The 21,460-nt window shown below is 40.6% G+C and overlaps 1 protein-coding gene across 1 annotated transcript in view; it reads right to left on the bottom strand.

Moving 5' to 3' along the window:
* Nucleotides 1-21,460, bottom strand: part of GNAQ (G protein subunit alpha q) — a 294,507-nt gene that overhangs the window by 246,958 nt on the left and 26,089 nt on the right. The window lies entirely within an intron of this gene.

Here is a 21,460-nt window from a genome sequence, read left to right as displayed (position 1 = left end):
CCAGGCATCAAGCTGTATCTATTCTGGTCCTAGGAAGGAATAGGAGAGTGGGGTATTGGGCAGGCACTATTAAGAATCTAGTTATAAAACTGAAGGATATGTACAAAACAAAGCCAAGACATACAATGCTTAACAAAAATTTGGTCAAGGATAACATTACTATAAAATTCTTTCATAATTAGACTCTGGAAGATTTTGTGTTTTTTTTTTGGTTGAAGAAGACTGACCCTGAGCTAACATCTGTGCCGATATTCCTCCATCTTGCATGTAGGACACCGCCACAGCACTGCTTGGTGAGCGGTGTGTAGGTCTGTGCTGGGGACCTGAATCTGCGAACCCCGGCTGGCTGAAGCTGGGTGCGCAATCTTAACCACTACACCTACGTCACTGGGCTAGCCCCTGGAAGATTTTTTTTTTTTTTAAAGCTCCTTCTCTGATTATAATTCTGAACTAGACTTTAGTATATTACGATGTTTTGACAAGCAACATACATCTTACCATGGACAATTAAGTACTCCAAAAGACACCCCTTTACTAAATAAAAAAAATTCAGGGCCGGCCTGGTGGCACAGCACTTAAGTGCGCACATTCAGCTTCGGCGGCCTGGGGTTCGCTGGTTCAAATCCCGGGTGCGGACATGGCACCGCTCGGCAAGCCATGCTGTGGTAGACGTCCCACATATGGGGTAGAGGAAGATGAGCATGGATGTTAGCTCAGGGCCTGTCTTCCTCAGCAAGAAGAGGAGGATTGGCAGCAGATGTTAGCTCAGGGCTAATCTTCCTCAAAAAAAAGAAAAAAAAATCCATAATTCACAATTTATCCAAATGTATGGTTTTAAAAAACGGTTTAAAGAAAGGCTTTGGGGGCCAGTCCCGTGGCCAAGCGGTTAAGTTCGCACACTCCACTTTGGCAGCCCAGGGTTTTGCCTGTTCAGATCCCAGGTGAGGACATGGCACTGCTCATCAGGCCATGCTGAGGCGGCGTCCCACATACCACAACTAGGACCCACAACTAGAATATACAACTATGCACTGGGGGGATTTGGGGAGGGAAAAAAAAAAGCTTTGCATGAATCACTCTATAAGTTGATTACAAAATTATGAATTCTAGCATTCTGGACGATGAATACTCCCACAGATTTTACATATGTAAGAATCATGTACAGAGACACAGTGTCACTAAAACTTCTTCCCCCAAACGGTGGCAATATTTCAAGCTCCACCTCCCACAGATACGTATATAGATTTTACTCTCTGAAATCTGAACAGCCTCTTCTTTAATTTGCTCGCTTCTGCTTAATCCATGTTATATCAGTGATGTAAACTTAAAATGATTTCTAGCCAAAATCACATTACTAGACTCCTACATGCCCACAAAAATAGCTTCCGTTTGAAAGTGAATGGTGAGGTGTTAGGATCTAGACCACCATCTAAATGCATGAATTTTCCAGATTTATTTAATTATATTAGTATGAAATATTATTACCAAGCCTTTTCTTTCATTATTTCATTGGTCTTCCACTGTTTCTCCATAAGGTTAATGTTAAACCTGCTTTGTATTTCTACTCACCGCCAATATTCTGCCATGTAACAGTATTTCCTTTAATCAGTCAAGACAGAAGAAAAATGGTGGATACTCAAAATTCTCTCTTTTAATCATCAAAAAAAAGAGAGGGGACATACAACTCAGTAGCAAAAAAACAAACAATCCTACTAAAACATGGGCAGAGGACCTAAATAGACATTTTTCGAAAGAAGACATACAGATGGCCAACAAGTACACAAAAAGATGCAAAACATCAGTAATCATCAGGGAAATACAGACCAAAATCATAATGAGATAGGCCCTCACATCTGTCACAATGGCAGGTGTCTATTACCAAAAAGACAAGAAGTAATAAGTGTCGGTGAGGATGTGGAGAAAAGGGACCCGTTGTGCACTGTTGCTGGGAATGCAAATTGGTACAGCCACTACGGAAAACAGTGTGGAGGGTCCTCAAAAAATTAAAAATTATCCAGTAATTCTACTTCTGGGTATTTATCTGAAGAAAATAAAAACACTAACTCAAAAAGATATATGTACCTCCATGTTCATTACAGCATTATTTATAATCACCAAGATAGGGAAATAACCTAAGAATCTATCGATGAACAAATAGACAAAGAAAATGTGGTGTGTATATATATTTATAAAGAAATATTCAGTCATAAAAAAAGAATGAAATCTTGCCATTTGCAACAACATAGATGGACCTTGAGGGCATTACGCTAAGTGAAATACGTCAGAGAAAGACAAACACCATATGATCTCACTTACACGTGGAATCCAAAAAAAAAAACAAAACACACACAAAAAACCAAGCTCACAGATATAGAGAACAGACTGGTGGCTGCCAGAGGTGGGGGCTCGGGGTGGGCAAAACGGGTGAAAGAGTCAAAAGGTACAAACTTCCAGTTACAGAATAAATAAGCCCTGGGGATATAATGGACAGCATGGAGACTATAGTTAATAATACTGTATTGCTTATTTGAAAGTTGCTAAGAGAGTAGATCTTAAAGTTCTCATCACCAGAAAAAAGAAAATTCTGTAACTTTGTGTGAGGACAGATGTCAGACTTACTGTGATCATTTTGCAATATATACAAATATCAAATCATTATGTTGTACACCTGAAACTAATATAACGTTGTTGTCAATTACACCTTAATTTAAAAAAAAAAACAAGGAAAGGGAGGGAAGAGATCAGTCCTTTTGTTCATGAAGGTGATACTTGCAACTAGTTCAGAAATTCACTTTGACATGTACCTTCTGAGCACTTCCTCTCTAGGAGGCAAGTGACAAAATCCTATTCTACAGGAAGGCACAGCCAGAAGCCTTGGTGGCAGGAGGTGGGACGGCTACTGTACCCCAGGGCAAGTTAGAGGGAGGTAGGTGTAAAGGTAGAGGCATAAAAATAACATTTACTGGGACTCAAGTAAATTCACAGTTGGTTGTCTGCTCGCAGGCTATATGTTCTGTTTTGCAGCCAACTCAAAGCCCAGTGGGCTGAAGTGGTTTTAAAATACTCTTCCCTTTTGTCAACCGTATCTTAAATCTCCTTTCTCTCATATTTCATGGTTATTTCTCGCATCCTGATCTCAAGAAAAGCTGTTAGGCACTTCTCAATAACTTACTAACCAGGTATTCATCGCTGCTCCAGAACCCTTTTTCCCATAGCACAGAAACCACAAAGATGCTGGATTGTTACTCTGCTGCTCAAGTTTACCTTGATTATAATTCCACATCACTTCCATATGGCTAGTTAACTGCCTAACCATCCATAAGAGTGATTACAAATTATGGAATTAGAAACCTAACAATTACCTGACTGGATAGGTTTGAGGAGGGTGTTATGCTTCTGTGTTTAACCTTCTGAGGCAGGGAAGTCTCTTGATATTTGATTCAGGTTCCTACCTGGAGGCTGGGCCATATCTAAACCATCCCAGGCCAAGGACTCGCAAACCTACTGTTCACTCTTGGCACAGAAAGATTACACAGCCTCTGCAAAATGTGACCACAGCCACTGGTAGCATTTCATACACACTCATCATGTTTGTCTACGTGCTTAGGAAAAGTCTTCTCTACAGAACATTTTTAGCAAAGCAGTATCACTATTCTCAGAAAGAGTTTTATAAAAAGGAAATGATTCTGGTCTTGGGAAGGAGGTGTGGGCTCCAATTCCACTTCTGACACACACTGTTTAAAAGAAATAGGGAACCATTTGACTGCTGACGTGGGGAAAAGGAAAAAAAGAGTGAACCCTTTTAGCTAAATGGGCAGGTTAAAGACCAGTCAATTATGGGAATGGCATTATGGGCTCCTGAAACTTCACAGCAATTTTTCACGTGGATACTTTACACCTTTTCAAGAGGCTGGCAGAATCTAAGAGAGAGACATATATGACACAGGGAGGGGAAGATGACAGCCACGCCTTTCAATTATTATAAAGACAAACAGCCTTTTCAGCGAAGTAACATGAGCTTACTGAAAAGCTTTTGCGAAGGTATTGACAGCACCTTAATGTTTCAAGGGAACAAAAATGCCATCAAATATTCATTGCACAGTAGTGAAAATGCATTCCCATTAATGAATCCTCTACCTAGATCCAACGTTTGATTCTGTATTCAAACAAACAAAAGCCACAACCAATACAAATGTTAGGAAGATAAACGTTTTTAGAAGAATGATAAAGAAAATACATAACTGAGTCTCTAATTGGCCTACATAATGTACCAATGCTTGAATTCTTCAAATACTTACACCACCCAGCACTCCGCTGTACCGACGTAGGAAAAAAACGAAGAAACTGTACAAACACTTCCTACGTAGAAATAGGAGTTATGTTTTTAACTTAGCGCTAGTTCCACGTAACAGCATGAACTCACGTACGGTACTAAGATTTATGGAGGATATATTCACGGAGTGCTGAACATCAACATCATACTTTCACAGAAAGTAACTATATCATTTTTTGAAGGTTCTTATGTAAGAGGGCCAATCTATTAGTAGCCAGTTCGTGCTGCTAAAAATCTGTAAGAGAATATGTGGCTGTGCCTCCGTTTATTCCTTTCAGAATCCTTCTCTGGGTAGCCTCAGGGTACCTCGACAAGCTTTCAGTTCTCTGCCTGCTGGGAGACTCCCCGGCAATGCCGCGCCCTGCCCCCCCTACCAGTGGACCCTGAGAGAACGGGTGTGGCCTTGGGCCTCTCCAAAGAGCTGTTTGCCTCTCTCCTCATATTTGGAGGCTGTACACTGTGCTTCTTTCTCTCAAGGCCTGTGGCGCTGGGTTTGGCTGATTTACGAGCAGATGATTCGTGCTCACTTTCTTGCATTTTATGGAAACCCAGCAAACGTATTAGCAGCTTATGCATGTAAAATTAGCGTCACTGGCATGTCTGGCCTCCGATCTGGCATCATCAGTAGGAGAATTTGGTGACTCAAATGCCCGTTCACCCTATTCCACTCTCTTATAGGCACGTAGGTCCTTTCCTGGGAAGTCACAGTCTGAACTTCCCGTATCCTAGAGAAAGTCCACTCCAAGACACCTCGGGGACAGCAGGACTGACTGGGGTCCTGCTCATTTTGCCCAGCATCAGGGGATACAGAAATAGAAGAGCTAACCTTTTAGCCTTTATTCACAGACTATTTCCCTCCCCTCAAAAGCCACCCTGGATCATGGCCATATTGTAAGCAGAATTTTGCAGGAAAAAAACAGCAGCAGCAGCAGGTAGACCAAGTAGTTGTTGGTCCAACAACAGGAAGTTGTTGGTCCAACAACAGGAAGTTGTTGGGCCTCAGGCGTACTACCTGTATAACTGTGATTAGCAGGAAGTGCCTTACAGGGCTGATGAAATAACCAACCAGGTCCTTGGAAAATATAAGATTATTAAAAGGATAAATTCATTTTATTTTTATTTTCTTTAGAACTCTTGGAAATTTATATGCCTTTATTGTCAAAATATCTTTTTTTTTTTAAAACATCACGAAAAAATTCTCTTCCTATAAGATTGCTTCTCTCCAACTTGGCTCACGGAGAATGCACAGGTAAATTATTAGGTCTATTCTGAAAAGAAATTGGGTCAAAACTTGAAAAAGCCCAGCTGTGAGTAACTTTTTAGGTAATATTTATAAGTATAGGCTAGAGCCCTAGAGTGGACTTGTTTAAGCTCCTGCTGCTCCCTGCCAATAGAGAATTATCACAATAATGTTCAAATGTGTGGGATGAAGTCATGATAATTATGGAGTCCCGAGGACCTGTGGGAACCCAGCTGCAATGATAATCCCCATCTGGATCCTAGAGCTGCACACTCAGCAGCTCTGGGCTTGGACCCAGGAACCTGCAGTTTGAATAGAAGCACCCCAGGGGATTCTGGTGCAGGTGTTCTGACGAAGGGGCTCCTTCCACACTTGCAAAAGCTCTGCTTTGGAGGGCACAGAGTACAGCCAGAGAGAGAAACTCCCTGATTTACCAGGGGAATCGACAAAGGGACCAAGTTCCCGAGTCAATAACGGAACAATCCTCAAACACATATTCAGATATTTAAAAGCTGAAGGGAGAAGGCTGAGAATTACAAAATTAAGGTGAACTATCATTTAAAGATCCCAACACTATGGCAGAGAAATGGTAACTCTATGGCATGGACATATACTACTTGCTCTGAAATGGTTTTCAAAAGAGTCTGTGGAGTTTTGTTTTGGTGTGGTTTGGTTTTCCTCCTATGGAAACCCGTATCACATTATACCATGGAAGGAGCTGAAGAAACTAATCATGAGCAGTCATTTTTGCAAGAACTCATATTCCACAGAGTAAAGGATAGTTGTGTGCCAATCTTTAAACTATGACATACTGTTAACAAGTACAAAGGGTCAACCTTCACAGTGCAAAACGCTATAAGCAACTGGCTGTTGCTAGATTAGTGCAAGTAGGGTTTTTAAAAACCAGCTGTCATTTCGATCCACATTTAAATGAACTTTGATCTTGTTACAGCACGAACATGAAGACATTTTTGTCTATTATTTTTTTCTGGAACAGTTAGACTTTATACAGCCTTACTCTCCGCAGCACAAAGACATCTTAACCAAAAAGTATACTAACCTCTAACGCTGCTATTTCCTAGCATTGCCACAGTTTAAAGTCCCACATCAATATTTGCTTATTCTTCAGCCATGTAGATTACAGCCACCACCACCCTTTACCTTGTCACATAGCTGCTGCCTAGATATCCTGGTCCTACGTGCTATTTGCACACACACTCTCCAACCGACAGAATCCCATTGCTCTAAGCAACACTGTTAGCCTAATATAAACAGCCATTCTCTTTCTAAGTAACCTTTGAATCTTACTAAACTTCCCAATACTGTGTCCTCTGTTCCAGAGATCTCGATCTGACAGCTGAGGCTGACTGTGACCGTTGCCAGTGAAATGATAAAACCACCTCCTAAATGCAGGACGCTCACACCTACTCAAAGGTGAAACCTTAGGCGTAAGTTTCTAGGCAAGGTTCACCCTGACCCCTCCCACAATTACTGCCTCTCACACTGCCTGGGTTTTTTCCTTCAGAGTTTTGATCACGGTTTTTTAAATTACTTATTTATGCCTGTACTGGTTAAACGTCTGTTTTCCCTCCTTGTTTGGAAGCTCCATGAGGATAGGGAGCTACCTCCTTCTGTTATTTATCAGCGTATTCCTAGCACCGAGCACAGTACCTGGGCACATCATCAAAGAAATATTTAAGTGATGGAAACTATTCAAGTCATCAAAATGGAAAGGCCTAATGCCTCAAAGCCGGTTTCTACCACCACCACATGCATCTTCAGTCTGGTCCGGAATGTGAGGGTCACTCGTTCTCCTTCCTTGCTGAACACATTGGTTAGCCTGACTTAGTTTTCTACTCTTTACCCGTCATCATGCTGTTGGGGTAGCAAAAACAATACCAATTCCATAGGAAGTTGTGCCTTCATTTGGCTTATCATCTGAAAGTGCACCACGCAGACTACAAAAGTGTCAATATTATCTCGAGTGTCTCTCTGGATCTGCAGAGTCATTTGCACAGGGAAGATTCTGGGTGACAGCCTTCAAGACTTCTAAAATGCTTGAAGTCAGTTAGGCTGGAAAATTTTTCTTGCAGGGGTCACTCACTCACTCATTCATCTGGTCAACAATATTTACTAAGCCTCTGTTGTGCCGGGTTGTGCCGGGTCCTATTCCCGGCACTTGGGGTCTAGCAATGCACAGAACAGACAAAACCTCTCGTGGAGCGTCTAGGAGAGGGAGACAAATATCAGGCAAATAAATGTACAGGCTGTAAAGTAGTGAAAACTCCTAAGGAAAAAAACGAGAAAGCAAGGGGTTCAGGTGTGTTTTGAAGAGTGGTGGTGAGGCAAGGCCTCATTGACGACCCAGTGAAGGCTTGAAAGAGAGGAGGGAATGAGTTATGCTGATTCCCGGTTGAGGAGCAGTCTGAGATGGACACACCCCAAAGGCAAAGTCCTGGAAACAGAAAAGAGCCTGGTGGGTCCGAGGAACAGCAAGGAGGATGGAGTAAGGAGCAGAGTAAAGGAAGAGAAGAGGAGAAGGAGATGATGTCGGAGCATGGAGGGAAGCAGGAACAGAGAGGGTGGAGGACCAGCCTACAATTTTAGCTTCTACTTAGGGTGAGACAGGAAGCCCCCAGACAGCTCTCAGCAGAGCAGTAACATAGCTGCTTTATGCTTTAACAGCTAGCCCTGGTGGTCCAGGGATTAAGATTCAGTGCTCTTACCACTGAGGCTCAGGTTCATTTCCCAGTCAGGGAACCACAGAATCCATCTGTCGGTTGTCATACTGTGGCAGTTGTGCGTTTCTCTGATGCTGAAAGCCATGCCACCAGTATTTCAAATACCAGCACAGTCACCCCTGGTGGACAGGTCTCAGAGGACCTTCCAGACTAAGACAGACTAGGAAGAAGGACCTGGGCACCCACTTCCGAAAAAATTGACCATGATCAAAAAATGGGCAGGGGACATGAACAGACATTTCTCCAAAGATATATGGATGGCAGACACATGAAAAGATGCTCCTCATCACTAATCATCAGGAAAATGCAAATCAAAACTACCCTAAGATATCACCTTACACCCATTAGAACGGCAAAAATAACCAAAACAAAAAGTGACAAATGTTGGAGAGATTGTGGAGAAAAAGGAACCCCCATACACTGCTGGTGGGAATGCAAACTGGTGCAGCCACTATGGAAAACAGTGTGGAGATTTCTCAAAAAATTAAAAATGGAGATACCATATGACCCAGCCATCCCACTACTGGGTATCTATCCAAAGAACCTGAAATCAGCAATTCCAAAAGTCCCATGCACCCCTATGTTCACTGCAGCATTATTTACAACAGCCAAGACATGGAAGCAACCTAAGTGCCCATCAACTGATGATAGGATAAAGAAGACATGCTATATATATATATATATATATATATATATACAATGGACTACTACTCAGCCATAAAAAAGGATAAAATCATCCCATTCACAACAACATGGATGGACCCTGAGGGTATTATGTTAAGTGAAATAAGCCAGATAGAGAAAGACAAACACCACCGTATGCTTTCACTCATATGTGGAAGATAAACAAACACATGGACAAAGAGAACAGATAAGTGGTTATCAGAGGGAAAAGAGATCGAGGGGTGGGCATAAGGAGTAAACAGGCACATACATATGGCGGCTGACAAATAATAATGTACAACCGAAATTTCACAAGGCTGTAAACTATCATAATCTTAATAAAAAGTAAAAAAAAAAAAAAAAATTGACCATGAAAACCCAAAACGTTATGAACAGCAGCAGAGCATTGTCTGATATAGCACCAGAAGGTAAGAGGATGATGCAAAAGGACCAGGCAGGGTTCCGCTCTGCTGTACATAGGGGCACGAGGAGTCAGAATCAACTCAATGGCACTAACAACATGCCTTAACAGGCTAACTGACTGCTGTGGGAAGACTAAACTGGGAGGGAGGCAGGACAAGAGAGCTACCACAGTGGAAATAGTATAGCTTTTGTTCAACGCTGCAACCGAAAGGCATTTGGGGGCATATTGATTAATCTGCCAAACAATCTGATCCAGCATCTTCCCATCAATAGAGGTCAGAATTTATGCTTTCTCATCTTTCTTCTTTTGAAGAAGTATGACATTGAAAATATGGGCTCAGGACCACACAGATCTGGTTTCGATTCCCATCTGCTCCACTTGTAGGATGAGGAGCATAGGCCAAGTTATGTTTTCTCTTTTTAAAAAAAAAAAGGATGGACACTATCTATTGAGCATGGGGCCTGGCAGAGAGTGTAGTGATGAATAAAGGATTGCTGTTACCGTTATCACTGTAATGACGATGATCAGAGACCCCAAGGCTTTGTGAAAAATGCACATGCTGTAGAAGGTCTAGGAAGACATAGTAGCATCTTCCTCATTTACTAATCTCAACTGCCAAACCCTCTTTAAAGCATAATACTAGGGACATTTTCGAAAGCTGGCGGAAGTCTAAATACTTGCATTTTGTTAGGATATTTCTTCATGAGATTTAGCAAGGAGGCAGTAGTTATCCCTAAAAAGATCAAAGCTGAGTGTCAGCTCTGGACTTAGAACTCCACTTGATTCTTGGAGATGAGGATAAAATGATATTCCATCCCAACCCTATGCCAGATGCCACGTTAAGAATTCCTGGATAATTGCTCTATTCGGAAAATTTTAATAAATAAATTCTTACTATTTAGCAAAATGCAGCTTCTCTTTACAAAAGCACAAGTATGTTATTGTTTTAAAGTAATCTATAAAACCAAAGGTTTCATTTGACAGACACATTTTATAATGTCTTTTAAAAATTCATTCTTTTCCATCATTTTCTGTTTACAAAAGCAGATACCTCCGGTTGCCTACCCAACATCCACTCCCCCTTAACCCTTGCTAGCAAAGTCTCAAATCTGTTAGGGTGTTCCTCTCTCCCTCACACACTGCAAGGCATGGTGGGTGGCCCTGACCTCAGTTCAGACGTGAATCCTGAATCCTGAATGAGACCATCACTGTGTGCAGGGTCTAGTTCCCCTTGGGATTGGGCTGATCCTGCAAGACAGGTCTGACTCAGAGACTCAGCGAAGGACTGACTGCTGATATTGGCAGTGGCTACGTGTCAAAGGGACCTTGGGGAAGTTTGCCTTGCTCCCAAGAAGGAAAAGCCGGAAGAAAGAGACCTTTCTCTGTCTCTAGTTGCTGCATCTGGATATGGAGCTGGAAGCCCTGTGGCTGGCTTGCTAAGCACCAAAGGCAGAAGAATCCCAGAGACGCCAGAGCCCTGGGCTGAGACATTTGAAGCCTTCCCCACCTCTGGACTGCTTGCCACATGAAAGAATTAATTTCCTCTTTGCTGAAGCCAACGAGAATGGGGTGTTTCTGCTACCAGCAGCCTGCTAAAATAGTGCTTTAGTAAATGATTACTAATTTTCTTTTCATCCAGGATCACTGCAATACTGGACAGCTGAAAATGTATTTTGATAAATGACATCACATTTGTACAAACGAATAAACAGATGACCTTTCTCCTCTTATTTACTCCTTTTCATCATAAGTGTAATATACATTTCCCTCTGAAAATCATATTTAAATTTCATAAATGAATTGAGAAAGTGAGATTTTTAAAAAATAGTATCTTTATTTTTATTAAACTTACATGTATCCTGGTTTGGTTATTTACAAAAGCCAATGAAAACTGTGTGCCCACATATGCTCATGGTATTTTGATAACTAGAAGGGTGGAAAGATTTACTGCAACCCCGAAGCTCTGCTTTTATCCGGTAGGTACTCAGTGCCTTATGGAATTACAGGTTTTTGCTGAAAATCAGTCTCTTTTGAGGCTTTTCCAGGGTCCTTCCCAAAGGCATCAGCCTTTTCACACTTCTCCCTGCACCAGTGTCTCAAGAATCCCATGGGGTGACGTCTGTGTATGCGTGCATACATACAAACACGTGTGTGTTAATCTAACATTATCAGAAGTTTTGTCTCTGAAGACAGCTAAAGTATAAAAAGGTGTTGGAATCTAAAATTTGGCCTAAGCATTTCAAGATGATGGCCTTCCTGCAAAATGGATTTACAAAAGCTGAGCGTAGTTACGATATGCCAATAAACAGCATTTCCTCCCTTTCCGCACACAAAGAGAAGATGTTTATTTGCTGCTTTCATAGACACACATGACCAAAGAATGCATTCCTTGCATAACACCACGTTGACCTCTTTTCTATGTACAAAAGAAAATCTCTACTGGAGTCACTTATCTCAATGCCAAATGAACTTCCTTCAAAATGTATTTAATAGAGAGCCCTATTAACTTCAGATTTCAAGGCAACTTACATACCCACAACTATAGAAACTGCTTTCAATATTCAACACAGAAGCTGCACAAAAAGAAACAAAAGATCTTGGCAGCAAAACTGCTTCTACACTAGTGTGAGAATATTTGCCATTTATAGTTGACATATCACTTGTTCAGTCAGAGAACCCTTCAAAGCAAAGCAGGTGGTTTGAAATGGAATTTGGACGTTCAGGTGAATTATGTGGCTCTTCAGGCTCAGTCAGTCACTTCTACAGATGTACACCAAGAGTTGACCTAATTCTGCTTTACTCTTCTTCTTTCAGTGATGTTTCTCACCACAGCAGAAAGAATATATTAAGGGTTAGAAACCACTGTGGAATGGAAATGGCCTCAAACACCAGAAAAGGCCTAAAGTTGGTCATATTTCAACTACAGATATCACAGTCCTTAACTGGGACCAGCACACCAACGAGAGGCAGGAGACAGAATCAGTGAGAGAATCGCCTTTCCAATATTGCATCTTCACACCTCCACTGCCCTGCCTGTTACCTTTTCAACTCCTTTCAGAATTCTCTACTTCTTGGTTTATCTCTGTCCTCAATTTTTTCCATCCTCTTCCTCTGCAAAGTGGAACCATGCAAGTAACACTTAAAATTTGCTAGCCAATTACTTTAATTTCTACAAGAAAGTAAAAGTTTTCTATTGAGCTTCTGGCATTTATGTCACATACCAGTTAGTCATGGATTGGAAAAACTAAAGTCATCAAATGCTGTCTTGCCTTATAGGCATGATTTTCATTCTGAAAAGGAAGAACAAGAAATATTGAAATTTGTTTTTTATTTTTTATTTTATTTTTTGAGGAAGATTAGCCCTGAGCTAACATCTGCTGCCAATCCTCCTCTTTTTGCTGAGGAAGACTGGCCCTGAGCTAACATCCATGCCCATCTTCCTCTACTTTATATGTGGGACGCCTACCACAGCATGGCTTGCCAAGTGCTGCCATGTCTACACCCAGGATCCGAACCGGCCAACCCCGGGCCGCTGAAGCAGAACGTGCGAACTTAACCACTCCACCACACGGCCGGCCCCTGTTTTCTAATTTTTTTAAGCCTCTGGGACTTTTGAATGACAAGAGGACAGTGATCTAGCCCAAGGCCCAAAAGTATAAGAAAAAGTCCCAAAAAGTAAAGATGGAAAACTCTTGATCTATGTAACCTCTACAAATGGTATGGAAATAATTTATTTTGTCTCTGTAACTTTTCAAAAGCTAACAGATTTGAAAGAAAAAGAGGGAATAGATAAATTTTAGGTGGAATTTTTATTATTTTTCTATTCTAATTTCAAAACATTCCTTATCTTCTACAAAACATATTCCAATATTGTTAGTTTCAAATCCAGCTATCTTAATGGCAGACTTATATATAAAACATAATGTCTTCATTTGGATTAGAAGCTCATTAAATTCAGTGCAAGTCAACTTAATTTAGCCCTAAATACACTCTGAAAGTCTAAACCACAAAATTTAGGGTTTGCCTTCTCTCTAATGGAGAAATATGCTTTGGTATTCAAGTTTTTTAATTAGTTGTCAGAAAATGCTAATAATAGTTGATATATAAAAGTAGACTATATCAGATATTCCAGATTTGTCTTTAGTATAAGCAAAGCAAATAAACACACTCTTGATCTATGTATGTACTGATCTAAGGAGAAAAAAATTAAACAAATTTATAATTTATTATCAGGTATTCATCTTTATAATATCATTTGAAATCTTTCAACAGAAAAAAGAAAAAGTAATATTTCAAGACTAGTTTAGTTATGAAATATCACTGAAATGATTTATGTAGAATTAAAGTTAGTTCATAAAATCATGTTTTAAACTAGTAAGATATGAAAAAACTATGGTAAAATCCTTATGAAGTGAGGAAACATTTATAATTTTCCCTTAATGAAGCAGCTCTGTAAACGCAAATATGTTGAGTTTGTTTTAGACAAGGTATATCTGTAGTTATTTCTGGACACCAGGAATATGTTAAAACTCTTTAAGGACTTAATTTGCCCTATTATTCTGCTTGCTTCTTTATGATAAGAAATCTATGCATCTGCTACTCTCCCTTCAGAACTGTGTGGGACATTCCATCCATCCTTCCTAACAGGCTACTGTCACCTCGGAGTCATCTGCTGCATGATGTGTTCTTGGTTTCCAGAACCCATACTAACTTCATTTTTACCAACTCCTACTTCTGTCTCCACTTACAACACACCTCAATCACCAACACCACTCCACACTCGGAAGTCTCCTTTTATCCCTGTGCTCAACATGAACCACATGTTCTTGTCTAGACTGAGTTACTTCTTTGTTTTCCTGCATTCGAACTTACGTTTACTTCCTTCCCCCTTTCCAAAATCACTGACTTACCTCCTATAAGGACTTTCATAAAACTCTACCTGAAAAAAATCGAAGGCATTCTCACAGTATAATTACATCTTTATTAGCAGCTTCTTGGTTCTAGGTCTAAGTATGGACCATATACAACTAAGCCTAAGATTAGCTGAAATTTATCCTCTTTCAAGGTAGATATATTCCATCATTTGAATATTCTTATTAGTAATAGGTGTCATTTGGTTTGGTAGGTCCCCAACTATCAATAAAACCCATTTTAGACTTTAAATAAATGAGAAATAACATGCTACTGAATTAGTCACTGACATATGGGATATGTTTCTTACAGCACCTCATATCACTCTATGACAATGCTCTAAAGTAAAAGTTAACAGTTACATGGTGCTTACTATGTGCCAGACAAATTCTAAGTATTCTATATACATGAACTCGTGATTTAATCCTCACAGCAATGATAGTACAGATGAGCTAGCATTACTGACATCTCCATTTACAGACGAAGAAACTGGGGCAGAGAGAAGCCATGCAACCTGTCCAAGATGCTATAGCTATTTAGTGGAGATCCAGATGCAAACTCTGGTTCTATGGTTCTAGAGTCCATGCTATTAACTGCTGTGTTATGCTGCTTCTCCTAATTTTTTTTTTTTAAAGATTTTATTTTTTTCCTTTTTCTCCCCAAAGCCCCCGGTACATAGTTGTATATTCTTCGTTGTGGGTTGTACATTCTTTGTTGTGGGTCCTTCTAGTTGTGGCATCTGGGACGCTGCCTCAGCGTGGTTTGATGAGCAGTGCCATGTCCGCGCCCAGGATTCGAACCAACGAAACACTGGGTCGTCTGCAGCGGAGTGCGCGAACTTAACCACTCGGCCACGGAGCCAGCCCCAGCTTCTCCTAATTTTTATAATTCAGAAGAGTATTACGACAAACAATGGTACATCTGGGGTGGAGGATGAAGGCTGGGGAAAGGCATCACCAAGAACTCTTCAGGATATAAAATTAAGGTGGGAGGGCGGAAGTGTAAGGATATCATTAACACAGTATTCTCAAATGAAAATCTAAACTTGCTGTGCTATAGGGAATTTTCATTTGTAGAATTCATTCGAGACTTCAGTTTCGTAAAATGAGAGTTTGTTTTCATTTAGAAGATATGGGTTGATAAATTTAATTCCTTAGAAGTAAAAAAACTAAGGAATCTATGGGACTAGTCTTTGCCACACTTTCGATTTGGATATAGACAGAAGACTACATAAAGGATTTCTTATTTATAAAGGAAGTGTCATCTTATTCACATCTGGCATTCCTCTGGCTACCAGCACACCATCAGGACTCCACACACAACGGCCCCCTTCAGAGGAGTGGAGCACAGCATGGCGCCTGGAAGGCTGTAGGCTCGAGGACAGTGAGGACACAAGAACTTCCCAACACGTACCAAAAAACTCTGCGTTCCCAAGACTATTTTCTACTACTTCCCCTGAATTACCTGGGACTTGAGGTGATTTCGGGCTTTCTTTTATTTTATTCTCTTTTTCGATAAGTTTACAACTAAATGAGAGTACAGTATAAACAAAAATGTACCACTTTTCACTGAAAATATGACAACAAGCACAAATATTGTCACTGAAGTCATTGGTAACCAGTTACCAGAAATAGGCAACGGTCAGATAAAGATTTTAAGATGTCTTTCCTTTGCTTACACACTTTTGTACCCCTTATATGTCACAGAATAAATTTTGCAACCTTTGTATTTCAACAGAAAGAATCAAGCCTACACTTTCTTCTGACCTCATTAAACTAGCAAACAAGCAGTGTTTTTCATAACTGTTAATTCCTCTTCCTTCCAAGGACATTGGTCAGACACCGATCAACAACAGGTGTATAGGAATAAAAACAACAGCTAACTTTTATTGAGTATTGACTACTGCGAGGAGAGGTACAAAATATTTAACACATACTATCTTATTTATTCTTTACAAAATCTCTGTGATCATCCTCCATTCTATAGATGAGGCAACTGAGACTTAGAAAGATAAAGTGACCTTCATCTTTTATCACATAGATAACAAATGTTGGAGTCAAGATTCAAACCCCGGTGGGGTGAGGCTGGAGCACACACCGTTAGCCACCATACTCCATTCAGCCTAAAAAACGGTTAAAAAACGGTCTGATGTTGTCTTATCCAAGCACATAACAGTAATATCGAAGGAGCATGTGTGGGTCTTGCCAAGGTCTCCAGATTATGTAGCTAACCTTTTCTATAAAATGTGATGCGCCTGAGTTCCCCTCCCACATTCAACCAGCATGCCCAGCTGAGCCTCTCCTATCTCCAGAGATTCTCGTGGACTTCGCTGCTCTGCAACCTCCAGCTCCAACTTCCTGCTGCCACGGAATTCTATCTCGGGGCTGCCTCTGGCAAGCAGGCTGCCGTGCTCTCTCCCCACCAGGGCCTGGAGTCTCACCTCACCAGGTAACACAGCTCAGTATAGGATCTCCCTCCCGTGGTCAAGAGCTACCCCAGCCTGATATTCCCTGCACAAGGGCCTCGAGCAGGAGGCAGCTCTGCCAAATCAGTAAAGGCAGGACCTGCCAGAGGACGGTGCAACTCAAGGCTGGAGTTGGCCTACATCCTCACTCGAGACCCAGATTCGCACTGTAATCACGCCAAGCCATTAACCACGGGCACCCGTGCGCAAGGGCCATCCCCAGGCACCACCGTGTCGCCTCCCAAAGGGCATCTCCAGAGGAGAGTTTGAAGAGGCTCGTGCAAAGGATCATTATATGGCTCGCTAATAAATATGGTTAGTGACTTCCTTAGAAAGAGATGAGCCACATCAGGTGACCCAGGCCAAGGAACTGGCTGAAGGGAAGACCTGCAGCATTTCCTGACGTGAAGGCATTAACAACAGCTAGCAGAATCACAGAATCTCTCAATCTCCCCCTCTCTCTCTCTCACAAACACAAATACACACACACACACACACACACACACACACACACACACAGGCCAGGGCCCAGAACCAGAGCACCAAGCACCCCCTCCGGTGCCTGTGTACGAGCCAGTGGCCCTCTACTAGGCAGGAAGGGCAGGGTCGACGGCCGGCTTCCTGCAGCGGCCCAGGGCTCCGCCCACCGCCGACACAGAGCACACGCAGGGCTCCAGCAGAGCAGACGGCCCGTGGCACCTCTCCTGCCTCTTTTGTCTGCAGCAATTTTTTTTTTTAAATAATTTATATGGTACCTACTTTGAAAACAGAGTTGAATTGAGAATCTGGTGTCTATGAAATATCCCAAATACGAATTGCATACACCACTGCCTCACGCTGAATGCCGCTCCGTCATTCTTGGTAAATCTGTGCTCCATATCCAAGAAAAAAGTGACAATATCCCTGTTCTCCAGGCTCCCTTTGCTGTCTGCATCTGGAATGTCATTGCCAACAGCTCCCTGTCACAGAAGCCCAGAGCACCAGACCTGAATCTGACTTTACAGAAAATACACGTTTACCGCCACCCTTATGGGAATGTCCTCAAATTCTCTGATGAATGTCGTCAGGATTATTTTCTGCTACGTCGACTTATATAAAGAACACACAACATAAGATAATATACACCAACATATTAATGAGGATCATAGAACCACTGCTGAATAAAATTATCAGTTATTACTTTGTACTCTATGAAACCAAAGACAAAAGTGTTTAGTAACTGTATTTAAGAACCACTGCAATAAGACTTGAAGAAAAAGATAAATGTATGTGCAGAGAGCCGTTAATCTGGCACAAGTGTGGACTACCGTAGATGTTTAGAATTATCTCCTCTGCTAAAATGCAAACAGGATCAGCAAAATAATTTTGGCTTACAAGATTCAATTCCAATCTAACAAAAGAATTTACTCCATCCCGGAAGTTATGGCCAGCCTGCATGGCTAAGGAGGATCTGAAATAGAAAGAAATGTTTCTGATTTAAATACTTCCCCTCTCTTCCGTTAAACAATCTCTTTCGGCTTGACAGACAAATGTTTCTGCATTTTTCTAAACCCAAACTCTGTATTTCAACAGCTGATAGAGAAATTCATTCACCCAAAAGAGTCTACTGTCACAGAAAATGCTCTCCAACAGGGGAGAGATTACATAATGCCAATGTGCACAAGAACTAAGGAATCAGGCCTCCAAAGACAAAACTGGTATAAAGACCTCATTTTCCTGCCAGGTGACCGAACAGAAGAACAGACGCCAGCAAGCCTTTGGGGAGCTGTTTACTTCAACAAATATTTATTGATTGTCTCTTCTGGGCCTAGCATTGTGCTAAAAGCTGAGGATACACAGATTAAAAGGAGTAACAAAGAAATGATTTGTTCTTATTGAAGCTCTAAGCCAACTCTAAAATCAAATTTCACACACTACCCTACCAAAAATCACCAAATATGGAAAATCTGAAGTCAATACAAATAAAGAAAGAACTTCCCATAAGTGAGTGAGTTCCCTAGTTGGAAAAAATACATATAAAATTTATTAAAGCTCTAATATGAGGTAACACTTAGTAAATGAGTATCCAGGCTTCCTTGAACCAAACCATTAATCTTTCATCAGTTTTAGATCATAACATAAGAAAATAGTAAGTAAAAATGCTTGGAAAGTACTATAAGCACACATTAATGGAGAAAATTGCTTGTAGAATAAGACGTTTTATTTTAGGAAACCATCTAATAAAGGTCCAAATATTAGAGAACATAAACTATTAATAACCAAAATCTAATAGATCACCTTAAACAACAATTGAGAGAAGTAAAAAGAGGGTAATTAACATCAACAATTCATTTTTTTCCTAGCTTGAAAACTATAGGATGATTTAAAGGGAAATCTAACGTAGACAGATAAAAAATAGGCCCACAATTTTATGCCAGCACAAGTTGGAGAAACACATCAGTCCACTGGTAAATCTGCTAATGATCCAAGAATTCAGGCACAGAAACAAAAGGAGCTTTAAGGCGTCCACATACGTATCATTAGAAAAGATTATACAGCAGATGCTATATCACATTCACGTCTCAGGAAAGACCATGTGGTCCAGGGATAAGGGATGGTTTTTGAGTCAATTCAAGTGAAAGTGGTTACCACTAAAATAACCACAACTGTAATAAAGAAAGCTTGTTTGATGATACATGCAGAAGACGAAGAGTAAGCAAAAATGAATAATATATAATTATAATGTGTCACCTTGCTGACCCAGATTATACCAACAAGCACAATAATTTGCTAAGATTACAGACCAATAATTAGCCTTCCAATGTGGGGCTGATCATACATAGTTCCATTAGCATTAACTTAAGATTATTTTAGAAAATAACTATAAATGCTTGCTCAGATACAGCCGTAAACAGGAAACTAGCAAATTCTTATTACTCATCTTTTAATTCTGTGGAATTTACCAATATAATCTTTTCTCTTAAAAGACACATCCTAAAACCCACACAGAAAAAATGTTTAAGAGCACGTAATGTCCAGTGAAATTCAAAATACTTAACAACCAACCAGTTTACACCTACCAATCAGAACAGAAACACCAACCAACAGAACAGACACAGCAACCGATTACCAATCAGAATAAACAGAGGGTTAAAAAACAACAAAATGATGTTGCAGTAGCTTTGTGACTAGTTAAGTATCAGATGAGCATGTACTGTCAGAATACAGTAAGTAATAAAGAAATCAAATAAAGGCATTTATGTCTTGACAACTATTTCTACAAAACAAGGAACTAAGGGTCTTGGGTTTGGGTGAAAAATAGAAATATCCCCCAAATAGTGGATTATTAGAATGCACTTAGTAAGCAGAGCTGCTATCAGTGATCATGAGCTAATCACAGTCAGTTGAATTATAAAAATAAATATTACTTTGAATTTTCATACTTCTTTGTACTTTTTTTTTTCCAAGAAGCTATGGACTGAGCTGGAAGACCTAACTTTTCCTCTGGCCCCAGCTTCTATTAATTGGAAGCTGAGACGAGAGGAGAAAGGAAGAAACATTTACTAAGATGCCCTCATGTGCTCAGCCTCATCAAAAACCCATAGAAGAAGATACTACTATCCTTAGTGTACAAACAAAGAAGGCGTAACTCCAAGGTCTTAAGAACTTAACCAACTTCACGAGACTTCCAGTAAGTAGTCAGACTAAGATTCAAACGTGGAGGCTTCTACTCCACAAGGCCACATAACCTCTCCAGGCCACTCAAGATGAGGACTAGGAGTTTATTTCATCACAATTTTCTGTTTCAAATGAAATCACACATGTGGCATCATAAAGTATAATGGTTATATATTTATCCAGAAGACAAGGATTTGTCAATATGGAAAAACTTGACACCATTTTTCAGTAATCTGCACTTTTTTGCATTCTTTTTACTTTGGCTGTCAACCATTCCATATGATATTATTCAGTAAGCGATGAGAATGAATCAGAGGAAGACATGTTTCTTCCCCAAATGTACTGTCTAACTGAGAAGCCACTCCCTTGTCACTTACTCCTTCCTCTAAGCCACCTCACAGAAAGGATCTAAGGAAAGAGATCACACCAGTTGTCAAAGGCCAGAAGAGACCAAAGTGAACAGGATTATGAAATGAATACTCAAAATATTTATGGACTCTGAGAAGAACCCAAGAGAAGAACACAAGAAAGACATGCCGAAAAAGAATCAAGAATTCTGATTTGGTTGCTGGTTTTACTGGAAGACAGGGGCATCTTCCATAACTTTAGGCCCCTCTAGACACCAGACCAGACCTTGGGCATCGAGGCAAACGACGGCTGAACTGTCCTTGATCTCCTTGCGGCGTCTTCTACACTGGCCCACTTTCCAAGATGAGCAGGGATACTGCACATTCTGTGTGATATTCTCTAACCACACCAGCCTACAATCCTGCCTGTGGATACATTCCTATATCTGACAGGATTATACCTTTTCAACTAGGAATGTGAACATACAATTTATACAATCTGCCAACAAAAGGAAATATAGGAAATTAGGACTGAATGGGGAAAAAAACCCAAGATACTCAATTGTCACTGGACAGCCTAAACACTTGTAATGGTTTTCTATCTTTCACACTATCTTTTACCCCCACCTAAATGATCAACTGAGGGCCAAGAGAAAGTCTTCCATTTCCTGCCAAACAAC

Source organism: Equus przewalskii, chromosome 22, assembly GCF_037783145.1.
Source record: "Equus przewalskii isolate Varuska chromosome 22, EquPr2, whole genome shotgun sequence".
Taxonomy (NCBI): domain Eukaryota; kingdom Metazoa; phylum Chordata; class Mammalia; order Perissodactyla; family Equidae; genus Equus; species Equus przewalskii.
This window is presented reverse-complemented; position numbering and strand designations above follow the sequence as displayed.